The sequence below is a fragment of the Haliotis cracherodii genome, unplaced genomic scaffold (genome assembly GCF_022045235.1).
Source record: "Haliotis cracherodii isolate W230 unplaced genomic scaffold, xgHalCrac1.p SCAF_7, whole genome shotgun sequence".
Lineage (NCBI taxonomy): Eukaryota > Metazoa > Mollusca > Gastropoda > Lepetellida > Haliotidae > Haliotis > Haliotis cracherodii.
This window is the reverse complement of record NW_027266330.1, coordinates 43,521,058-43,544,092: the sequence shown is the minus strand read 5'-3', so window position 1 is coordinate 43,544,092 and position 23,035 is coordinate 43,521,058. Positions and strand designations below refer to the sequence as shown.

At 37.3% G+C, this 23,035-nt stretch overlaps 2 long non-coding RNA genes across 3 annotated transcripts; one reads left to right on the top strand and one right to left on the bottom strand.

The window, feature by feature from the left end:
- Positions 1 to 9,870: 9,870 nt before the first annotated feature.
- LOC139447856 (uncharacterized) lies at positions 9,871 to 18,507 on the bottom strand. The gene is made up of 3 exons (XR_011652047.1): positions 18,098 to 18,507; positions 17,762 to 17,843; positions 9,871 to 10,382 (listed from the first exon to the last, which is right to left on the bottom strand). It is a non-coding gene; the product is annotated as an uncharacterized lncRNA (long non-coding RNA).
- On the top strand, positions 18,235 to 21,717 carry LOC139447857 (uncharacterized). Of its 2 annotated transcripts, none has more exons than XR_011652048.1 (4): positions 18,235 to 18,688; positions 19,162 to 19,220; positions 20,284 to 20,355; positions 21,111 to 21,717. It is a non-coding gene; the product is annotated as an uncharacterized lncRNA (long non-coding RNA). The 2 variants fall into 2 exon arrangements; XR_011652049.1 differs by having other exon boundaries at positions 20,284 to 20,362.
- The last annotated feature ends 1,318 nt before the right edge of the window (positions 21,718 to 23,035 follow it).

The window sequence follows — 23,035 nt, the reverse complement described above, 5'->3', positions numbered from 1 at the left end:
GCCCAGTGTACATACACGCTCGAAATTTGGACAAAATCGGACCAGTAGTAGCTAAGCTGTAATCTAAAAACCATAGCTATAGAACACAGTTGCAATTCACCAGGAAATAGGGCACAACATTACATCTCAAACATCACAGTGTCGGTACTAATTCAAGAAATAAGTATGCCTATTGGAAAAGTCCGTTGCGAGCACGTTATCAGTGTTCTAAGTAGATTGAAATGCTGTGAACGGGGCTTATTCAGAAATATTATTACAGCTTCTTTCACTGCTTCAAAAATAGATTTCTATAGTCCGTTTCTTCTTGCATTGTTCACAAGCAGAATGTACACTAACGCTGACAACTGATCTCGGCACTCCACAGCGGATGGACATAATCGCAGTTCCCTGAAAATAATACACAAAGCCCACATACTTGTTTATGAAATCCACAAACCTATACCACAGGTTTACCGACAATACTATAGCGCACAGCGTCAAGAGACAGGACGCTTCTTTCAGTGTCTTTAATGAAAAGTTTGAAGTGTCGTAAAATATCATTGTTTCCCCGACAAAATGACATTTGCAGAGTCAGATCACAGTTTGGTGTGATGTAGGACTTGGGATTTTGTGAGTGCATTTCAATATCGAACTGCATATTTAAATACTGAGGAGTGCCTAGTCTGACAGTTGATCTGGTGAGGTACAATAGGTTAAAATATGGTGTTATAGATGAATACTGTTTCATTTTTCTCTTCGAAGCCTTCAATGGGATCTGGCTACAATTCGGCATGGCCATGGACAAGCCCAGTCTTCATCCACACACGAAATGTGGCCGACATCTGGCCAGTATTACCCGAGATATTAGTGTTTAGAGGTCTGCCAGTTTAGAAGTTCAGCTAGTCCAAAAGAAAAAATGGAATGACATAATAAACAAAAAACATTTATATGAAATAATTTGCTGGTTAAATTCTCAGCGGTTAATACCAAGAATATATAAGATATCCAAATTTCAGTCACAAACTCACCTCAAATCCCACAGTCTGAAAGAGATTTATGAATGAAGTATTCACGGTCATGACCATGTTTTGACTGTAGAACCCCACACGCGGCTATCGGACGAATCCGCTACCAGTAGCTTAATTGACACGCTATAGCGCTACCGCTGTTTCACTATACCGTTACCGTGGCTCAAGCTCGATATTCACTCGACTGACCCATCCGCATGGGTCAAAGGCAAGTGACACGCTGTGAGGTCAATCACATGCATGCTCAATTCTTGGCTTACTAAGCGATGCTTACCTATTGACAATGTGTATCGTGAATTCGCGCCAATTCCTGCAACGCAGATATGATCAAGTGACAATTATCGCGCACGAGACAAGCAATCACCTTGTCGCCTTGCCGAGAATACCACGTTAATCCATGAATTAGCTTCCATATGTGCATTAATTCAAAATGTCATTCAAAGACTTTGCACTACATATTCACAGTTTGTATGTCGAGAGGAGGATGGGGCCACACAGTCAATACACGACATGGGAAACAATACAGTTTAGTAAGCGTATCGCCTGGTGCCAGTTTCCGCGTTATAGTGCTACCGTTGTCTCGCCATACCGTTACCGTGACTCGCGCACCAGTAAGTCTCTCCGACAGCCGTAAACCATAGCGATAGAATACAGTTGCAGTTCACCAGATAACAGGGCACAATAATCACATCACAGGCCTCACCGGGACGGTATTAATTCAAGAAATAAGTATGCCTATTGGAGTAGGCCTTTCCGAGCACTGTCACTGGTTTTCTGAGTTGATTAAAAAGCTGTGAACGGGACTTATGCCGAAATATTACTGCAGCTTCTTTCACTGCTTCTTATATATATTTCTGTAGTCCGTTTCTGTTTGCCTTCTTTACCCGCAGTGTGTACACTCTATTTCACTGAGACTAACAAATGATCTTGGCAGTCGATAGCGGATAAACACATTCGCAGTTCGCTGAAAATTACACACAAAGCCCATGTACTTGTTTATGAAATGTACAAACTGACACCACAGGTTTACCGACAATACTATATAACGTATAGCGTCAAGTGCAAGGACGCTTCTTTCAGTGTCTTTACTGAACAATTTGAAGTGTCGTAAAATATCATTGTTTCTCCCACCAAATGACATTCACAGAGTCAGATCACAGTTTGGTGTATGTTGGACTTGGGATTTTGTGAATGCATTTCAATATCGAACTGCATATTTAAATACTAAAGAGTGTCTAGTCTGACAGTTATTGAATGATCTGGTTAGGTACAATAGGTTAAAGTATGTTGTTATAGATGATGCTGTTTCATTTTTCACTTCGCAGCCTCCAATGCGATTTGGCTACAATTAGGCATGACATTGGACAATGTACAAACACACACGAAATTTGGGCGAAATCGGCCCAATACTAGCCGAGATATTAATGTTTAGAGTTTTGCTCTATGGCAAGTTAATGGACGGGTGCCAAAGAGGCCCCTTTTTAAAACGCTGTCGTTTCGTTGTCCGTTTAGCGGACATGGGCTATCAGGAAAAAGTATAAAAGTATTTTTTCTCCGAAGTTGGTATTCTGGTACTTGGACACAAAGTATGGAAAGTTTGGAAGCTTTTGAGCTGGTAGCTGAGCTGAGCAGATTTTGAGAGACAAGTACTGAGAAAAATGGTGAAAGAAAGTGCCAAAACCTTTAAATCCAATATGGCTGCCAAACGGTGCCTTGTAGCTACCATGGTCCGGCAGTACAAAACGATGGGAATCTGATTGCGCTGCAGCATGGCAAATTTGGAAGTCATTGGACTATTAGTTTCAAAGATTATTGCTGCTGAAGTTGAAAGGCCTGTGGCCTTGGGTTTTTGCTGGTATCTGCGTTACGTTGGTGCCGATGTTTCTGTCGATTTTGAAGCCATTCTGGCCACTGGTTGCTTTTGTAGGTCTGGTACAAAAAAACGGCGGAATAATAATAATAATAACAAACATAACAATTACAATAGGGTTCTACAGCTTTTCAGGCTTGGAGCCCTAAATACCAGTAACAACATTTAATCAAGCATGAAGGCTCAGCCATACAAGATGATACTGGTTAGTCCAGACATGCAGCTACAGTGAGTAATAGGGATTAAGGACTCAAACTGGAGTTTAGCTATAAAAAGAGTGGACATTTAATCAATATTTTTTTATTTTCTGACGCAGTGATGTGCTATTTTAATGAGTGAGACATGGTCATATCAAGTGATGTCAATGTCATAATTTGTTATGTTTTTCTTGTTGCAAAGTATAAATAAAATTGTTATCACTTAACAAGGGTTTTTTCTCAGTCTCTCATAGTGGGAGAGTCTGTTCAAACTGAAGGTAATGGGAGCTCATTAGTGACAGTCACTGGTGCATAACATTGTTTTGATAATACTGTAGGCGATAGTAGACCTAACCCAGCGGTCATGTCCCATTAGTCATACGCCCATTTGTCATACACCCAATAGTTATACGGCAAATGAGGGGTCAGTTAAAACAACAATAGGCATGTACCCTTTGGTCAAAATTGATTAGTCCACTAATTAGAAAGCTTGGGATTAGTTTATTCTCTAACATAATTATCTATACACAGTATGACACAGTCTTTGGTAATGAAAACATAAACGAATGTTATTAAAGTAATATACATTGAAGTTATTTGAACATAATAATGACAGTCTTTGATAATCAAAACATTCAAATTAATGTTATTTAAATAAATACCTATGATGTTTAAGGAACAAGTACAGGATTCATCTCAAACTATTTACTGTTCTTTACTGAGTTAAATTGAGTTTACTCAAATTTAGTGAAAAAACACAAACAAGTACATAAAAGTGTCTATGTTTTAGACTATTTTAAAATACCCAAAATAGACACAACACTAGCTAGCCAAATAAATAAACAAACCGACCCAAACATAGCTAAAACCACCACACTAGCATACATACACGAAAATTGGCCAAATTGGTGTCACATTTACACGGACGGATCTTCAGATCCGACCTCCAAACACACGGGTTTCGGAGTCCATACCACACAACCAACTAAAACCACACAATCCTTCCAACTCCCAAACAACCAATCAATATTCACGGCAGAACTAATGGGCATGGCCTCAGCCCTCCATAATCAAGAATCCAAAAAACACAAAAAAATCCTAATACTTACCGACTCCCTAAGTGAACTGCAAGCCCTCCAAAACAAAAATACCAAAAAACGACCTAAATTAATAAATCAAATACTTAAAAGCTCCAACGACCTAACAAAAGCAGGCAAACAAATAACCTTCTTGTGGATACCCGCCCACGTAGGAATATACGGTAATGAAAACGCTGATAAAGCAGCTAAACTATCCCTCAAAATCCCAGAAATAAGCTTAAACTTACCCATCTCAAAATCAGAAATTAAAAGTGTAAACAAACAAAAAATCACAAAAAAATGGCATAACCTATATCTAAACTCAAATAGCCAAATCAAAAGAGTGCTCAGCAAACCACTAACCAAACCAAAAATTCTCCATCCATCAAAAAAAATCGACAGAGTAATCACTAAACTCCAAACAGGACACACCAACCTAAATAACCACCTAAAAAAATTTAAAAAACACAAAACAGGTAACTGCCCACACTGCAAACAACCAGAAACCCCAGAACACGCACTCATCCACTGCACACACTACCTAACACATTGAACCGCTTTACAAACCACCCTCAATCTAAACAAGGCTCTCACTCTAGAAGCAATACTAAATCCACAAAATAAACTAGAAAACTTCAAGGCCTTAGGCGTATTCTTAATCAAAACGGAACTAATAAAACGCATCTAAAACCATAATAACCTACCAAATCAAAATCACATAAACAAACAATCATCCACCATACCCAGCTCCCTTAGTTCTCCTCCCCAACCCCATCGGCATCTATTCCAAATCTCAAAATTCCCAAATTCTATATAAGCAACCCCTAAAGCCCCCTCTTGGGTTGCACAGACCACCCTCGCCCCTTTCGGAAACACATTAAATGGCCTGGCCGGGCCCGTGTGCGAAATACGCATCAGTCGGAAAGCGCACGTTAAATCTCCAAAGTAAGTAAGTAAGTAAATCATGGCATTTATTCACCTGATGAAGGAGTAAGTTCAGTTGTATCAATTCTGTACAAAACCGAGCATGTAGATTCTTTCTCGGAGTGGGCTGTAAGTCACCAAACTTGTCAGTTCGAGGGGATATGGGCTGGACTTCGCCTTATACCAAGCAAAAGTTGGAATTTTTACAACTATGGTATCGTCTATAAAACTGTGACAACATTCGAGTGAGTAGTAAAGTCCATCTATGGTGAGGTAATTATCGTAAATCATGGACTAATAAGGTTTTTACACTTATCAAGTCGTGGCAACTTCCTATTTTGGATATATTTAATTTAACACCCCCTGATATGGAATATATAAAGACTTGGCTTATATCAAATGATTACCACAACTGGCTATGTCAGCTGTGGAACGATCGAGGGCTTATAAAAGGTAACAAACTTAGAACATATAGACTCTTTAAGGGCTCGCTTAACACTGAACCATATGCTCAACTTATAATGGACCGATCTTATCGAAGTACATTCTGATTTAAGATATGATTTATGGAATTATATTACTTCCTTCCCGACCTGTTCGCTACTACAACAGACCTGTTATTTAATGAATACTCCATGTATAAGTAAACCCCTAGCCACCCTTGTCTACAGAATGTACAGGCGCCGTAAACTTTATATAAACAGTTAGCTTTTATTTTAATTACTTTTTATCCCATCCATAATGTTATGCATTGTCTAATATATGCACGTAGGTGTAGGCGGGTGTGTTTATGTACGTTAGTATACAGTGCCTCTCATCTATATTATCTGTTGTATTTAATGTATGTTCATATTGTATTCAGTACGACTCCTGTATAGTTGTATGTGTGTATGTATATATGGACTGAGGTGTGAATGGATAGATATAGGTATGGTTGTATGTGTGTATGTATATATGGACTGAGGTGTGTATGGATGGATATAGGTATTGATGTATGGTTGTATGTGTGTTAGGATATTTGGATTGAGGTGTGTTTGAATGGATATAGATATGTATGGATGTATGGTTGTATGTGTGCATGTGTGTTAGTATATTTGGATTGAGGTGTGTTTGAACGTACGTAGGTATGGATGGACCTGTGTATGTATAATACGGATTGATTTATGTTTGATGGATATAGGTAATACTATGTATGTAGGTTGGTATGTTAGTATGTATGCTGGTTACACATGTAGGCTAGTATACACGATTGATGAATTAAGTTGTGTGTATATGAACGCATATGTGTATAGATGTATGACATGTATGAGATTGCCATGAGTGTTTTGTATGAGATTGCTGCGAGTATTCTGTATGAGATTGCTGTGAGTGTTCTGAATGAGATTGCTGTGAGTGTTTTGTATGAGACTGCTGTGAATGTTCTGCATGAGATTGCTGTGAGCTTCCTGTATGCTTACCTGTTTGTATGCTTTGAGCGGGATTTTAATGCGGATGTGTATGTGGGTGTATGGGTGCGGGTGTGGGTGTGGGTGTGGGTGTGGGTGTGGGTGTAGTAATATACAAAGTTACAACTAATTTTTCTTTTTTTTTCTTTTTTTATATTTTAAATGTACCATTATGTAATTAGTGTCTCGTAGGCCAACTGGCCGGGTGCTGTTTTTTAATGAAATGTTTATATGTCCATATATTTTGTACTGCAGCATGTGACACTTAAATAAAACAATTTTCTTCTTCTTTCTTCTTCTTCTAGTAAGCGTATACTCCGAAACGTTGTTTTTCTCATAGTAAAGAAGTTGACATCCATATATTAACTTCCTTGATTTATTATTATTTTATGCTTTATATGAACTATACAATCTTATGATACAGATCAGGGCCCCGTTCCACAAAGCGATCTTAGCGCTAAGGCGACCGTCACTCTTATACTTAACATAGACTTGCAATAATCGTGGCGCTAAGATCGCTTTGTGGAACGGGTCCCTAGTCTTTTACCAGCTCTCTACTGGCAACCTTCTGTCACCCTCAAACATCTACCACTCTTATTTCCTAACTTACTCCCCCTCTCCTTCAGACGCCACACGTTATTACTATTCCCCAGTATATATTATTACTTAAAACCCGGCTGGCTCCGACTGCGGTCCAGCCAGAGGCTGAAGCGGTCGTTAAACTCCAAACTACTGTACTGTACTGTACAGTCGTGATGTTTTTGATGTTTTAACCACCCGGGCCAAGTCGATCCGATAGGTAGAATGGTATACAGGATGCAAAAAGAGGTGCTGCTCGTAAAACCCCAAGTACAATACAGAAACTGAAGTAAGTAACTTACACGTTGTGTCTGATGCATCGATACCATAAACAGCAAAAAAGTTTTGCGTCTCAACACATCAATGTATATAGAATCGGTACAAGAGAACATTGGGAAAACGTTTACACTAGTCATAAAGCCATGAAGCTGACTGCAAATTCCAGAACAACCTGTATCTCTTATAACTTCAAACGTTTCCTTTTTTGCTAAAGATATGTCCTCTTATGTTTCTACATATGTTATTGTGCCATTTTGCATTCTGTAACCACATTTGTAACTGTTGTGTTGCTCTTGAGGTATTATTATACCTCTCTAGGTTTTTATGTATGCTTACACATCGTCACGTCATACTGTATTTAATTATATGTTCTTATTCTAATGCTGCTAATGTTTGTTAGTGGCCAATGATAGTATGTTTTTTTCGGGTATGAAATATTATCTTTCATATCAATATTGGCGATGACAGACAAGTTAACGGAAGTTCAAAAGACAATATTTTGGTTTTGTTAATAAGCCACCACGAATACCCACTGTATTAATGAAACGGTAGGCTATCAACTTCTATAGAAAGCTCGGGACAGCTAATTAAGGGCAAATGGTTGTAATGTGTTGATTGATTACACAACACCAACTTGATTGCAATTACACAAGGGGCAATTAAGTAGTATAGGTAGTGGGGGTTCTGCCACAACTTCACTGCAGCCAGATTTATATAACTATACCACCACTACAGGGGGGATTTTTTTAATGTCAAAACGCTGATGTGATTTAACGATCGTCATGAGTCATATTAAAAGAATCATCAATATTAATTAATAATGAATAAAATGTACTATAGCCCACGAGGATAATGGAAATGTATAGGAGCAATACAAAAATTAGCCACTGCAGCTAAGGTATCTAAAGATGTGGCCAAGGATTGGTTAAAGAAACAAGCGATGTGGCAAATATACTTACCAGCACCGCGTTATATACCGAGGAAGAAGTTTGATATTTGTACAACAAATGAAGTTCATCAGGCTGACCTTGTTTCGTCCACATGATAAGGTAAGACGCAAAACGTATAAACACGCTTTAACAGTAGTGGATGTGGCTAGTCGATACAAAGAGGCTGAGCCATTAACCTCGAAAGATTCAACAGAAGTAGCTAATGCACTGAGTCGCATATATAAACGCGGACCACTAAAATGGCCTAAGCTATTTCAAGTAGATCCCGGTCGCGAGTTTATGGGATCGGTAACTAAACTGTTAACAAAGCATGATGTCAAAATCAGGCGTGGTGAAAAAGAGGCCTACCGTAGTCAAGCTATCGTTGAATGATTTAACCGGACATTAGCGGAACGTTTGTTTGGCTATCAGTATGGGATTGAAATGAAATCGGAATGATTAAGATCAATCGAATGGGTGACACGATTATCAGCTGTTGTATCAGCGCTGAATAATGAAGTAACGAGATTAATCGGGAAGAAACCATCCGATGCGATTAAAATGAAATCTTTGACTTCCGAATCTTCAGCACCGAGGAGAGGCAAAGAACAAAAACTTCCGGATAGAGTAAGCGTAAGATATTTATACCAGGATGGTGAACTCGAAGGAGGCTTACGTCGCGCAACCGATCCGATTTCACAGCAAAAAAAGTGTAGGTTTCGGTCTTCCGGAAACCTTCCGGATACCTTCCCATTTTGGATCCGGCCCGGATACCTTCCGGAAACCTTCCAAAAAAAATGTCAAAATTTGGGGGGTGCATTTTGTTCACTTAAGTGTGAAACACATAAAAAAATTAACTTGAAAATACCAAGCAATTTGAAGGTTGTTGAAGGCATCCGGAAGGCATCCGGAAGGTTTCCGGAAGGTATCCGGAAGGTTTCCGGAAGGTATCCGGATGCAAATTTTCTTCATGACTTGCTTCTGGTAAATAATGTTAGCCTGTGCATTACAGGTACCTGTTGTAATATTCTGTGTTATTTTAGTTGTAAATATCCTCCTCAAACTGAGATATGTGGGCATGCATTGTTCACAAGTTGTTTCGCGACATGGGTCCAATGTGTGAAGCTTATTGCTGGTGTCCCCCACCATGATATTGTTGCAATATTGCTAAAAGTGGCAAAACAGCATTCTCACTCAGAAAAAAATGGAAAGTCATTGACTATCTGCTTTGGCATTTGGCCCTGGTGAGATTAACAGATTAGTTTAGAACGGTATCAGTACTTGTTATATCGGGACAGTGTAGTTTCATGGGAATATAAAACAGAATACAATTGTCCCAAATTGGTGCATAAGACTAATGTCATCCATAGAAAACACCTAAATAAAGTACAGAAAAATTATCAATGTCATTTGTCTACTAAGGTGGAACTACAACTTTTGTTAAGTGAGCTGTATTTATAGTAGGAAAACATTCAGGGCATTAGTACATTTTATATTTGTTCAGCACCTATGTTATGGCTGATCAGTATTATATTTCTTTATGCTAATGAAGCAAAACATGTTTTTGGTAAAAAAATCTTATTTATTGATTATATTACATTTCATTGGTACATATCACAAATTGAAATTTGATCAAGCAAGAAGAGGAACTAGCATAAAGTAACCAGTGGTGTTTGCAAGGCCTTAGAGGACAGACGCTTCAATGCCATTTTCTAAATAAACAAAGTAGTCAAATCTCAGAAGAATTTTATTGAAGAAGAATATCTAAAGTCAATTATGTTTCTGCAGTAAACCACAAAAGTCATTCAGATTTGTATAGTCAGCATCGGTGTACACAAACTGGACATAGTCACAGTGCTTTGGCATAAATTCATTCAGACTTCATTAGTGTCATAATAAAACCACCTACAGTAACACTGATGTGGCATTACTCATTCAGAATCATCACTTTCTGAGGTGAATCTGTTGGTTGTTATCAGGAGTACTGTTCATCATCCGGCGAGTCCCTTGTCTGAATTGTGTGAGCAAGATCTTCTTAAATGTAGCTGGTGTCAGATTGTGAAATCCAGGTACCTGAAACATTTCATAACATCTTTAGAAACTTGTTAGACAAAAGTTATGAAACACACACATATTTACAAGTGTTTAAAGTTGTTTTCTCGAACAGTGAGGTATTGACAATTTATCTTGCAACTGATTTAACCAATCTTTGAACATGTAAATAAGCCATTGCAAACAGAAAAGTGTTCAGAAAATAAAAAAATGTATCCGGTCTTCTAAAACAATACCACAAGGTTCACCTGAATTTTGCTTGAATGTTTGCATTACATAAAAATGTAAGGAAGGGTAAACAAGACTATGCAAAACTAAGTTACATAGGTTCTTATAAATAAATACATAAATGCAACTATTCATAATTATCAAAACACATGTCATGTAAGTGATCTCAAAATACAACATAATGAGCGAGTGAGTTGGTATAGTTTCATGCAGCTTGTTAGCAATATTCCAGCTATGGGCTTCACACATTGTACCCATGTGGTGAATTGAACCCGGGGTTTCACAGACTGTTTCACCCACTAGGCTACCCTTGCACACCAAATACAAAAGAAAGTATATTAGGAATTCAGACAATAGTTATTCTCACCAAATTCATTAATTTATTAATGGAAGCTATATTGAAATTCAAATTTTGACAAATTAGGATGAGACTGTAGAAGCATTTATCTAAGTTATTATGGATATTTAATATCTACCGTTAATTGGTAGTCAATCATAGACAGTGATAAGAAATTCAACTGAAAAGTACAACCTGAACCATCAACTAAAAACTATGTATATTACATTATTTTTAAAAGGGGCCGGTCATGTATTACCGGTATGTTCTCATTCATTTTTGACACAACCCTCCCTGAAAGAAAATGCAAAGCACTTTATATTTTATTGTCCATTTTGTCAAAAGCCTCCCCTACAGACTCTCACATTTTGGGGTGACCCTCCCTGTTTGTTCTGATCTGAATTCAAATATTCATGACTCATTATCATATTTTATCATTTATCCTATCTTTTTTGAAAATTAACTAAATGAAGATTAACAATAACATGCAAATCTGCCAAAATATTTGCCTGGCAAAGTTTAAATTAATCATAATTACTGTTATAAAGTTTTGGATCCATCGTCTGTTTCTAAATACAGTGAAACCCAACTTTGACTTGTGTGGCATTGTTGAATCATCTACCCAATGTTCTTTATGCATTGATATGCATCTACACAGAGTGGTCAAAGTCCTTGTCTGACACATAGTGTGCTACAAGGGAGACATCAGTTTGTGTCTAGCCAAACTGTCTGATAATCTCAAGGGCTGCCTTGGTAGCATCAACGGATGTAGCTAATCCTAAATAAACATAAAACAAGTGACATCATCTCTTCTACAGAACACATGATCAAAGCCTGCCCCACCTTTGATGTTTATTACCTTGCTACTCTAAAAACAGCTAATTAGCAAAATGAACTCAATGTCAACTCATTGTGGACTAGGGATTAACAGGGCAATTAGTGTCGGGTGGGTATCAGTACTTGCAATTGTCTGTTAATTACTGAATTGAGTAGTGACGGTTTAGTCAGTTGTGCCTTTATCGAGTAACATGCTTCTTGGGACCAAGGAAATGTATCTTGCTGGATAACATTTTTTTCTAATTTATCAGAGATCAGAAATAATAATAATGACGTTTTCGATGTGCATTTCTTTGTTGTGTTCACTAGGATGATTAGTAGTGATTAGACACTATTTATTCCAAAAGAGGAATAGGGTTGGTGAAGAGGCAAAGCTTTTTTGAACAACATATACATTGAATAAACAGAAACTGTACAAAAAAACAGATTAACTGTATCTACAGTTGAAACTATCATGATGCTAATTTTCACTGAATCAAAGTCATATCTTTTCAAGACTCAGATCAGGTTGTAGTGATTGAAGGTCAAATAAAACTTTGGTTTGTTGTTTTATTTCAAGCAATATTCCGGCTATATGTAAATAATCGAGTCTGGACCAGACAGTCCAGTGATTGACATCATGAGCATTGACCCACACAATTGGGATCAATGACATGCATCAACCAAGTCACCGAGCCTGATCGCCACCTGATGACGTAAGTCAACTCTTTAGACAAGCATTGTCGCCCGTTACGGAAAGTATTGGGTTACTTTATATTTGTGTGTCCCAATTACACCATTATTAGAAATAAAATGAATATGATATAAAAATGGCAAATATGGTTGACAATATGAGCATTGATCTAAGCATTTGGAGCAGAATTGTGAATATTCACCTAATGAAGGAGTAAGTACATACTCCGAAATGTTGTGATCATCATAATAAAGAAGTTGACATCAATACATTCTCCACCTTTAAGTCCTTATGTGTATAACTTGTAAATAACTTTCATAGACTTCAGGAGTTTATCTGTGATATATGTGTGCACTTATATAAATCACTGCATCCTTCGAGAGGCAGGAATAGATAATAGGCAGGAACAGAAAAAAATAGTCAAAGTTATAGCCAAATACAGGTATTTGAAGATTTTCAGTTGTGGCGACACTTTCAGTGAAATTTGATTTGTAGTAGTTAACGGTTCTGGTATTTTCTGTCTGTAACTGTAAAGAAGTTCCGAAATTGTAGCGAGCAACTGCCCAGACATAAGGAGGAACAAGATGACATAGATATTAACCCATTTGTAACCTGTACAGCCTGAAGTATGTTTGTTGCCACATATCAATAAAATAGTTCCATATTGGCTGATTTATTTGTTGTAATGTAAGGGCAGAAATAGCATCAGTTATTACTGACAAATATCCCTTGTAAAACCTTTCAACATGTTCAAATGTCACATCGAAAGGCCATTGTGAAAAATTGTAATCTGACAGCACCATGTTAGGATTCTTAAATACAGTTTCAGCTTGACATTGAGCAAGGGTGCAACGATACACCGATATTCCGATGCATCGCGATACTTGACCCACGATACGATATACGATAAACGTAGGCCCATTTATCGATACGCCACGACACGGAGCGCAAATCTCAAGTACAGCGTTTCCTCGCTATTGTGCCTTTCAATAAATCGCTAACTTGGTTATAGCGGGTGGTAACGCATGGCTCCCAGAAACGTACTTACATTTTTAATAAGCTCAGGTTTTACACCGACAGATGTTTTTCATTATCAGCTGATCCCCGCAAGCACATAACAATGGAAATACCTGTCAGCAAATCCGAACTGAAGCACGCAATTCAATACCATTATCATACTATCTTGTTATGAAAACGTGTTCATTGTATATCTGGACTTGTGTTTGTAATATATTTTAATAGTTTTTTTCAAAATTTCATTTAATATTGTTTTCATTAAGTTATGTGAAATCGTGTGTGAAGAGATACAGCAATCACAGTCAGATTATCGCTTTTGACGCATTGAAACGAACTTCACTTGCTATAGAATGGATACATATATTAAAAATGCCATACTTTGACTTGTTAAAATTGTGGCAATTTGGCTAATATATGTCAACATAACGCTTTCGCAATCGAAATACATGTAGCACGGGAAGTGCCTAGGGTGACTGGTCAAATTGTTCCATGCGTAAAAATATCCTGCAACAGCAATCACCAGTACCAAAATGCTACACTTGTGGTTCTTATAATTTTAAATATATATATATAGATATAATAAAAGCTGCAAATAAGGTAACATGCTATTGGAATATATTATTCCTGATAAAAACAATAATTTCAGATACAATTTCTTCGACCATTGCATCAAAATTCTTTGACGTTGTATCACTGGTGGAGCACATTAATTATTTTCTGGTGTTTGAACTTTGAATTGTTTTTAAGGAAAGTTAGAGGAAGTTCCACTTTGAAGCTGAACAACTTCAGTAGTCTTGTTATTATAAAACAATTTTGACTATTCCAAAATCATGAAAGGTGCAATCTTGACATGCTTTAAGTCTTGTTTTTTTATCATTGCGTATCGAGATACATATCGTATCGTGACCAGAATATCGAAATGCGTATCGTATCGTGACCTCCCTGTATCGGTGCAGCCCTAACATTGAGTACTTTAAAGTGAAAAATACATTCACAACAAGTGAGCTGTGTCTGCCAATCAGAGTCGGTGAGTAAATTGGAGTAGGGGACTAATTTCGAAGGTAAACTTGTTTCAACGTTTAACAACTAAATGTATTTCTGTTTGTATGAGACGATGTGTGTTTAATTCCATATATTTTACTTCAAAGCATGTTATCACAATAAATTGAGTCGGGTATAGGATAAGTTGGAGTAGAGCCTAATTTCTAATGTAAACTTGTATTAACATTTCACAATTATTGGTCTTTGCAAGTTATCAATCCAAGTTTAATTTCATTTATTTTAACAAGGTAAAAAGAAAATAAGGTGTCATTTTCGTCAAGTAATTGCTAAGGTGTCGTTTCAGCTATAACCCACTTATTGCACATTATAAGTTTCAATTTATATTCATAATCATTTTAACCACTGTAATAAGTAAAAAATGAAATAAAAGCATATAGAAAATAAACAAGCACTTGTTATAAAATGTGCATCCGCAGGCAATGTTTATAAGATAATCCTGCATGTAGCTGTGGCCATCACACTGAAGATGCACTTCACTTCTTTCTCATATGCCCAAATTACAATGATTGAAGACAGAATATGTACTATTATGTTAAGGGATATGATCTAAATTCAATTCTATTAGGTAATCCTGAAAGGACGTCAAAAATAAACTTAGAAATTCTTAAATCAGTACAAGACTATATTCAGATATCCAATAGGTTTTGTGATTTTACATAGCATCTTAAATTTATGATACTATTCCTTGCCGTATATTGCAGTACACTATTACTACTAAAAATGCGACCTGACAGCGCCGACAACGTAGTTTCTATAATAAGAACATGTATATAATTGTATTCCTTGACTGTACTTTTGTCATATCATATTGTATTCTAATTCTGGAGCGGTATTCAAATAAGTTTTTGTTTGTTTACCAATCCAGTTCACAAGTTGTGAAATAAATATGTTTAAAACAATATTTAGTAAACAAATAATTAAAACTTATGCAACAACATAGCGTGTGGAGATGATAGACCACTGAAAAGAGCATATATATGCACATCCAATGACCCCTGACATCACAAGGCATTGTTTTGCCAGTGTCAGACAACAGAATACTACGAATGCAGGGTACTGTGACCTGTTTGAAAAGTTAGGTACTGTGAAAAGTTAGGTACTGTATTCTAAAGGTAGACCCAAGATTCTAGACAATCCAGTTATTGATATTGTGAACATCAATCCACACTGTTAGATGCCATGAACCAGGTCACCAAGCCTGATCACCTGGACCCGGTTGTATCAAACTTTAATGATGCATTAACGTGTCATTAAACCTTCATTAACTAATGTATCATTAAATCCAGTTGTACTAACGTTTTAATGACGTCGTGGTGTCATTAGCGTGTCATTAACTTAATGAAGGTTCTGGGGCATCATTAGCGTGTCATTAAAAACAAACATGGCCGCGAACATATTGTTTGAACGCTTAGGACGCACAATGAAAGACTGTGTTTTCAGAAAACGAACTCAACACCTCGAAACCATGAGCGATGAAGAAGTAAGGGCACGCTACCGTTTTGGGAATGCAAGCATCAGATATATCTGCGATCTTGTGAGAGATGAATTACAGCCCAAATCTGCAAGATCGCACGCACTAAGTGTTGAACTACAGGTAAATGTCGTCACTAGAAACTCAGCTAGTTTGAAATAAACATATTATTATAGCGCCAAATTTATAGCGGCAATCTTTACAATGAATGAAACGCACTTCTACATGGGTCAGCTCACTGGTCTGTGTTGGTAAAGTCTTATGTGCATCCTAATGATACCAACCTTGTAAATATATTTCACAATTGAAAGTAATGTAAATTCATGGATCCCTTTCACTTCACTCCAGAAAGATACGTTTTCAACTTGGCGTTGTCAGCCATGATCAATTTCATAAGGGGGAGTTACTCTAATGACTTAAACTAAATGTGTCGTGAGAACAGTTTTGCGTGTTCGATTCCGGCCAAAAGAACCTTTTGATTAATTAAAGAATGCACATCTTATATCAATAATTATCACTTTACTTAGTCTGTTACTGAATTCCCTTTTGGCCGTCTGGTGCATGTTCATCCATTTTGTTTTTATTTCTTTTGTTGTACGCTGACAAACAACGAGAGCGTTAACTTTGGAAGTTATGTCTGCCCAAATAGCCTTCTTTCTTTCGTGGGTGACGGTGCTACACAACTAACTGTTAAGTATGGAGATGTGTTTCTCCACCAACTCGGCAATAAGCTGAATTTCGGAGCTGTCGAAATTCTTGTTTCTATTCCAAGGTTTAGGTGGATACGATGCCATTTTGACAGACGACCGGAAGTAACGCGTACATGTTTACGTCAAGGAATTGTGGGAAATATTTAGGGGAAACACCGAATTTAATGACAGGTTAATGAAGACACTTACATTAAGGCATCATTAGGTAATGATATGCTAATAAACGTTTGATACAACCGATTTTAATGATGCCATTAACTAATGGTGCATTGAGCATTTAATGTATCATTAGGGTTTAATGTAGCCATTAGTTAATGAGGCTTTGATACAACCGGGTCCTGATCTATTAGGTTATCTCTTATGGGTGAGGCTAAAACGGCACCTCAGCAAAATGTCACTGATTTCTCGAACGAAAACAGCACCTTGTTTTGGCAAAAAGGGCTACTAATTGTTGTCTGTTATCTGGAGAGACATGTTGATTCCTGGCCGAAAGATATATAAATGAAATTTCTATAAAATTACTATTTATTTCCTACTTACTAAAATAAATATGACATATATAGTATACCTGTTGTCCAGTTTCTTGACATTTTCGCCCGACTCAGTTTCAGCTTGACATTGAGCTAATCTGAGTAAAGCTACTTAAAACTTCAAAGCACGTGATCTTTCAATGATAAGTTTAGTTGCACCTCCCAATCAGAATCATGAGTAAATTTGAGCAGAGGCTAATTTCTAATGTAAACTATTTTTAGGTGATTAACATTTAACAATGATTTGTGTTTGCAAGTTTAATTGCATTTATTTTACTTCAAAGAATCCAAAGCATATTATATTTTCACAATAAGTTTAGTTGCATCTCCAAATCAGAGTCGGCGAGTAGATGCTAGTTTTTAATGTAAACCTTTTTGAACACCTGACATAGACTTCACACATTGTACCCATAACAAGAATCGAAACTTGGTCTTCAGCACTTCAACCACTAGGCTACCCCACCGCCAAAATTCCCAACATGATAAAGTTGTCATCACGGTATTCTTCAACAAGTTCAAGTGAAAATATCCATACCTGTCAAATGTCTTATCTTCCAATTCACAATGTTCACTGTTGCAAAACTCCTGTCATTCAATTTATTCTTGATTCTTCACACCTGCAAAAGTAAGTTTAGTCGGTATGGTATGAACTAAAAAAATGAGTCACTTTAGAGTATCTAGATAAAGGAATATAAGTAAGCAAACATATTTCTACATCATATACATTAGCAAGGAATAACATAAGTTAGGTAGATTGCTTATCCTACAAAAATTAAATCACACATTTACTAACGTATATAAAACAGAATAAGCGGCTTACAGAAGATAAATAACTTTAATACGTGATCAATATTATTAACATATTCCTTACCTGAATCAGAGACCATATAACAGTCTATGTATTATGGTCTCTGTGTGAATATGTCACGTCTTCAGCTCCCTGCAATCGAGGTTGTGAAACATTTCTGCTGTAGGAATATTACATCCGCTGGGATATCCCGTCACACTGCCTGGCATGGTAGGCAAACGCATATTCCATACACCACATAGATCTACTTCCTAATACACACTGTCGAAATCCCCGCGGCTCCCAATATGGCCTGTATGAACAGTAATCGGCCAACCTTGTCTCTTTCCGTAACTGCTGCAGAAATGACCGCTCGTCATTCGTGACCAACTCGTGTTAGTCCAGGACAAGCAAGTCTACCCATAATTCCCTGTATGGCCGAGGGCGCCATTTTGGAACACAAATGAAAACAAACACTCAAACCTCGTGTAATCGATGTACACCGTGATGCCTGATTGCGATATGCTTACCTCATGTATCAATACATTGTTCTCAATCACCTCTAACACGGAAATCACGGTCGAAATCCACCTGAGCCATCCACAACGAGGACGTCCAGTATTTCGAAAACTCGATTGACAGCCGAAGGAAGGAAGAGCAGCTTGCGGATGCCAGGTACGTAGCAGGGCTTCGAGACATAATGTTCCATGATTTCTATACAGAGATCTTATGGAATGGATTGATTTAGATATTTTCCTGATCTCCATGTTACTACTGTAAACGTCAAGGGCCTTTTAGTTTTGTTGTTTTCGGAAACCCTTTGTTATTATTATGATCAAGTGTTTGTTGTGACATGGTATTTCTGTTTGGGCTTGCATAGGAGCTACAGGTGCAGGACTTTTAAGGGTCGTGTCCATATTCTCAACATAACGCTGGGATTTGATGATGAGGGTTAGTTCCCAATGGTATAAATCTGGCAAAGTGCATGTCAAACAAAACGTGGCATTCAATTCCAATCATGTGTTGCCACCTGAACCACCTGAAAGTGAGATATGGATTACAATGAATAATGACAGCTTATCAATCTTTAACAAATTCACACTGAAACATTGAAAGGATAAAGACAAGTTAGTTGTTTTCTGTTTCAGCATGTTCAGGGTTTGTGTGGAGGTTCACAGACATCCTCAGAGAGGATACCAAGTATTGAGTGAGTATTTTTGTTTGTGATAAATACAAACTACATGTATTCATCATGGTATATTTCAATGCAATGTGAAACATCACACTAACAATAGTCCAGCTCTGTGATGGCAGCCTGTAAATAATTGAACATGGACCAGGCAATCTAGTGATTGTTATTATCAGCAAAGATCCATGCCCTCAGAGTATGATGACAACCTAGTCTGACCACCCAATTCATTAGTTGATTAGTGTTTGCTGCGGTAGAAACTAACACTTTCAGTCCACTAGTCCTAAAATGATAGCATATAGCAAAACCTTTAAAATGACTAGTGCCAATTTCTAACCCTGGTGTTTGGATGTTGTGTTTGTGTGTGTATGTATGAGTGTATTTAGGTTGGTTTGTTGTTTAACGTCGCACTCAGCAATATTCCAGCTATATGATGGCGGTCTGTAAATAATCGAGTCTGGACCAGACAACCCTGTGATTGATATCATGAGCATCGAGACACGGAATTGAGATCAATGACATGCATCAACCAAGTCAGCGAGTCTGACCACCCGATCCCGTTAGTCGCCTTTTACGACAAGCATAATGGCCTTTTACGGCAAGCATGGGTTTACAATGTAACCAAAATTTTCTCGGGAATAATAAAGTATTCTCTTATTTATATCATTTCTGAACAAAGTGTCATATCAAGGTTAGATCTCTGTCAAAACAGTGCCATTGAAAAGCCAAACAAATAGCCTAGAAATAAAAGTAAATACTGCATTGCATTAATCTGCATTTCAAGAAAATTTGGCAATAATTCATGGAATGATATTCAACTCGGTGGAGATCTCTCTGCATTGTCGAACAAGTTATTTCCTATGTAATGTATGTGTTGAATGACCCTGACTTTGTTGTCAAAATATTGTTTTGACGTTTGTTAAATATGGGGATAAATGTCATCTCTGAATGTTTGACATGAATTATAATGTTAAGGGTAGTTCTAAGTCGGAATCACAACCGGGGTCTTTTCATTTGAATCAAATGTACAACATGTACAGTTTGGACATTTCTGTGATGTGAATGCTACTTATGTTTGTAGAATGTCCGGATGAATAAAAGAGACAGTCATCTGCGCAGCATCAATGCAAAGAAAGACCATAGAAGAGCAACAGTGAGTGGTAAATATTTTGAAATTATTCTGTTTGGTTCATATGGTTATTTTGCAAATATGTCTTCAGTTTGTTCCTTATCGCTGTGGGCACGGATGTCCTATTATCTAAGGCACTACAATTTTCTGTGCAGAGTTGCATCTCTTGGGCTTAGCAGAAACCTATAGTCATTGGTTCAAATCCTGGTTCTCCCCGATTATGTTGCTAGGTTTGTGAGCATTATACACATGCTCGTGGGATTCATCTAAGACCTGCATCACTTAGGGCTTTCTTCCCACATCAAGCTAACATGCGGTGATATATTTGGAATACTGTTCAAAGCAGTGTTAAAGCCAACTCATTTATTTAACACTGCATCCAGCAATGGTTTGGCTATATGACAAGGATTGTAAATATATATTTTTCCATGTTGATGAGTTGAAACAATCACTAAATGACATCTCTTAAAAAGATTCCCAGCATTCCAAGCCTAATTAATAGATAAGGTAGTGATTGAGTAGGCTCATTGATCGCATGTAATCATACCACAGTGATTTGGGATATTGTCCATAATAGTTATCATTGGTTTGTCTGGACCGAGTTCATAACATTAGTCACTGGTTTGTCTGGTTGAGATTTGAGATGTGATTATCTTAAATGTTTAGCATATAACAAGACTCACATATGACAACTTAAGTGATTTTTCTGCCTTCTATCTGTAAGTACATGTGGCAACAATTCTATTTGATTGCTAAAATCTTTTTACATAATGCTGCAGAAACTGAAGTCCTGCTTGAGATCCCTGGATGAGTACTCCAGGTTGACAGTCTGGAAGGACCAGACAAGGGAGTCCTAAACAGAGAGTGCACCCCTTCAGATATCAGAGGTGATTTGCAGACAGCGATGACGAGGGTCCTGTTATTTCAAGGGAGGCCGACCGAGAAGTTGTAATGCCAAATGGTACTGGGACACACAAAGGCTGGTCTGGCTAATGTGAGAAGACCAACCAATGCCAAGCTGGAGTGGAATTCTTCCAGGAAATTCTTGTCTTGAGCCATATGGTAAACACTTGAAAGGAATGATAAATGGGACTTATTGTCTTTAAATGTGGACCCAAACACCAAATGGAAAGTTTACAATTCTACTAACACAATGCAGCAGAGATAGTCCAACTGGTATCCTCTCATCCTGGTTCCTGTTCATCCATGGCAATATAGAAAGAAAAGGAGGATTGAGGGAAAGTAAGTTCTCTGAACTGGTGAACATAATCCATAGGTACTGTCAAGCGAACAGTTATCACTCTCTGTTATGAGTATGGAAGAACAGGATGAAATTGCATACTGCATCAGGAACCATCATGTGAACACTGTTCAATGTGCGATATACTATAGGCATATGAATAAAAGAAATTGATAATTTGATTGTTGCTTATGTTTCATTTGCCAGCTGTGTAAATGGGGATGTTTCATGATTTTGCCTCAGTTTAATAGCCACACTTATCTTATGAAACCATGCATTGCTTGGGCATCTCAAGATAAATGACACATGTTTCCTTTGCTCTGAAAACGTCTGATGACACATTGATCTGTTATGTCAAAGGTCAAAGTCACAACCAGACAAAAGGTTTGTTTGTGGTCTAACTCTTCCTATGGGCAGGGGTCGAAGTTGGAAAAAGGTCGTGTGTGATCTATATATACTACATTTTCCCCTAAATTGCCTTTTCTGCAGAAGTCTTAGTAACTCTTATACATATACTGGTTACATTACTTCCATATTTTGGTCAATGATATGTTGAATTCTACCAAAGGACTGCATATTTGGTTTATGTGCTAGATAGCTCTTTGAAATGTTTTTGAAATATTTATCACTGATATTGAAGGTCAAATTCACACTCAAAAGTGATAACTCATGAAGGGTTGAAGTGTAAGATCAAGGCAATAGTGAAGGGGTCATTAATAAAGTATTTCTGCAATTATAACTAAAATGCCTATTTCTGGAGATATTTGTGAAGTATTAAGCACATAGTTGTTATATTATTTGAATACACATATATGTGCAGTGGTTACAACTCCAGTGTCAAATTAACTCTCAATCCCTTTTAATAAAAGAATTTACAGTAACTGAGGAAGAGCTTACTGTAGTACCATAAAACTAGGGTGAGGCAAATTTCAATGAAGTTAGTATTTTGGATATAACAAGTACATGTACCGTTACAAATAGTTTATTATCATCTCACTTGGACCAAAGGCCCAAGTGAGCACATTGTCAATGACTTTTTCTTTTTCTCAGTACAAACTGGAAGTCTGGACATGAAATTTAAGGCTATCATTATACGAGAACTGATGTTTGTTCATTAAATATCATTAACATCTGAAAAGGACAATATATGAAATTGAACAATTGTCTTCTCCAAAAATGTTTTAGGAGGATATTTACCATTAAAGTAACCCAGAATATTACAACAGCTACCTGCAATGCACAGACTAACATTTTTTACCAGAAGCTAGTCATGAAGAAAATTTGCATCCGGAAACCTTCCAGATGCCTTCAACAACCTTCAAATTGCTTGGTATTTTCAAGTTAATTTTTTTATGTGTTTCACACTTACGTGAACAAAATGCACCCCCCAAATTTTGACATATTTTTTTTGGAAGGTTTCCGGAAGGTATCCGGGCCGGATCCAAAATGGGAAGGTATCCGGAA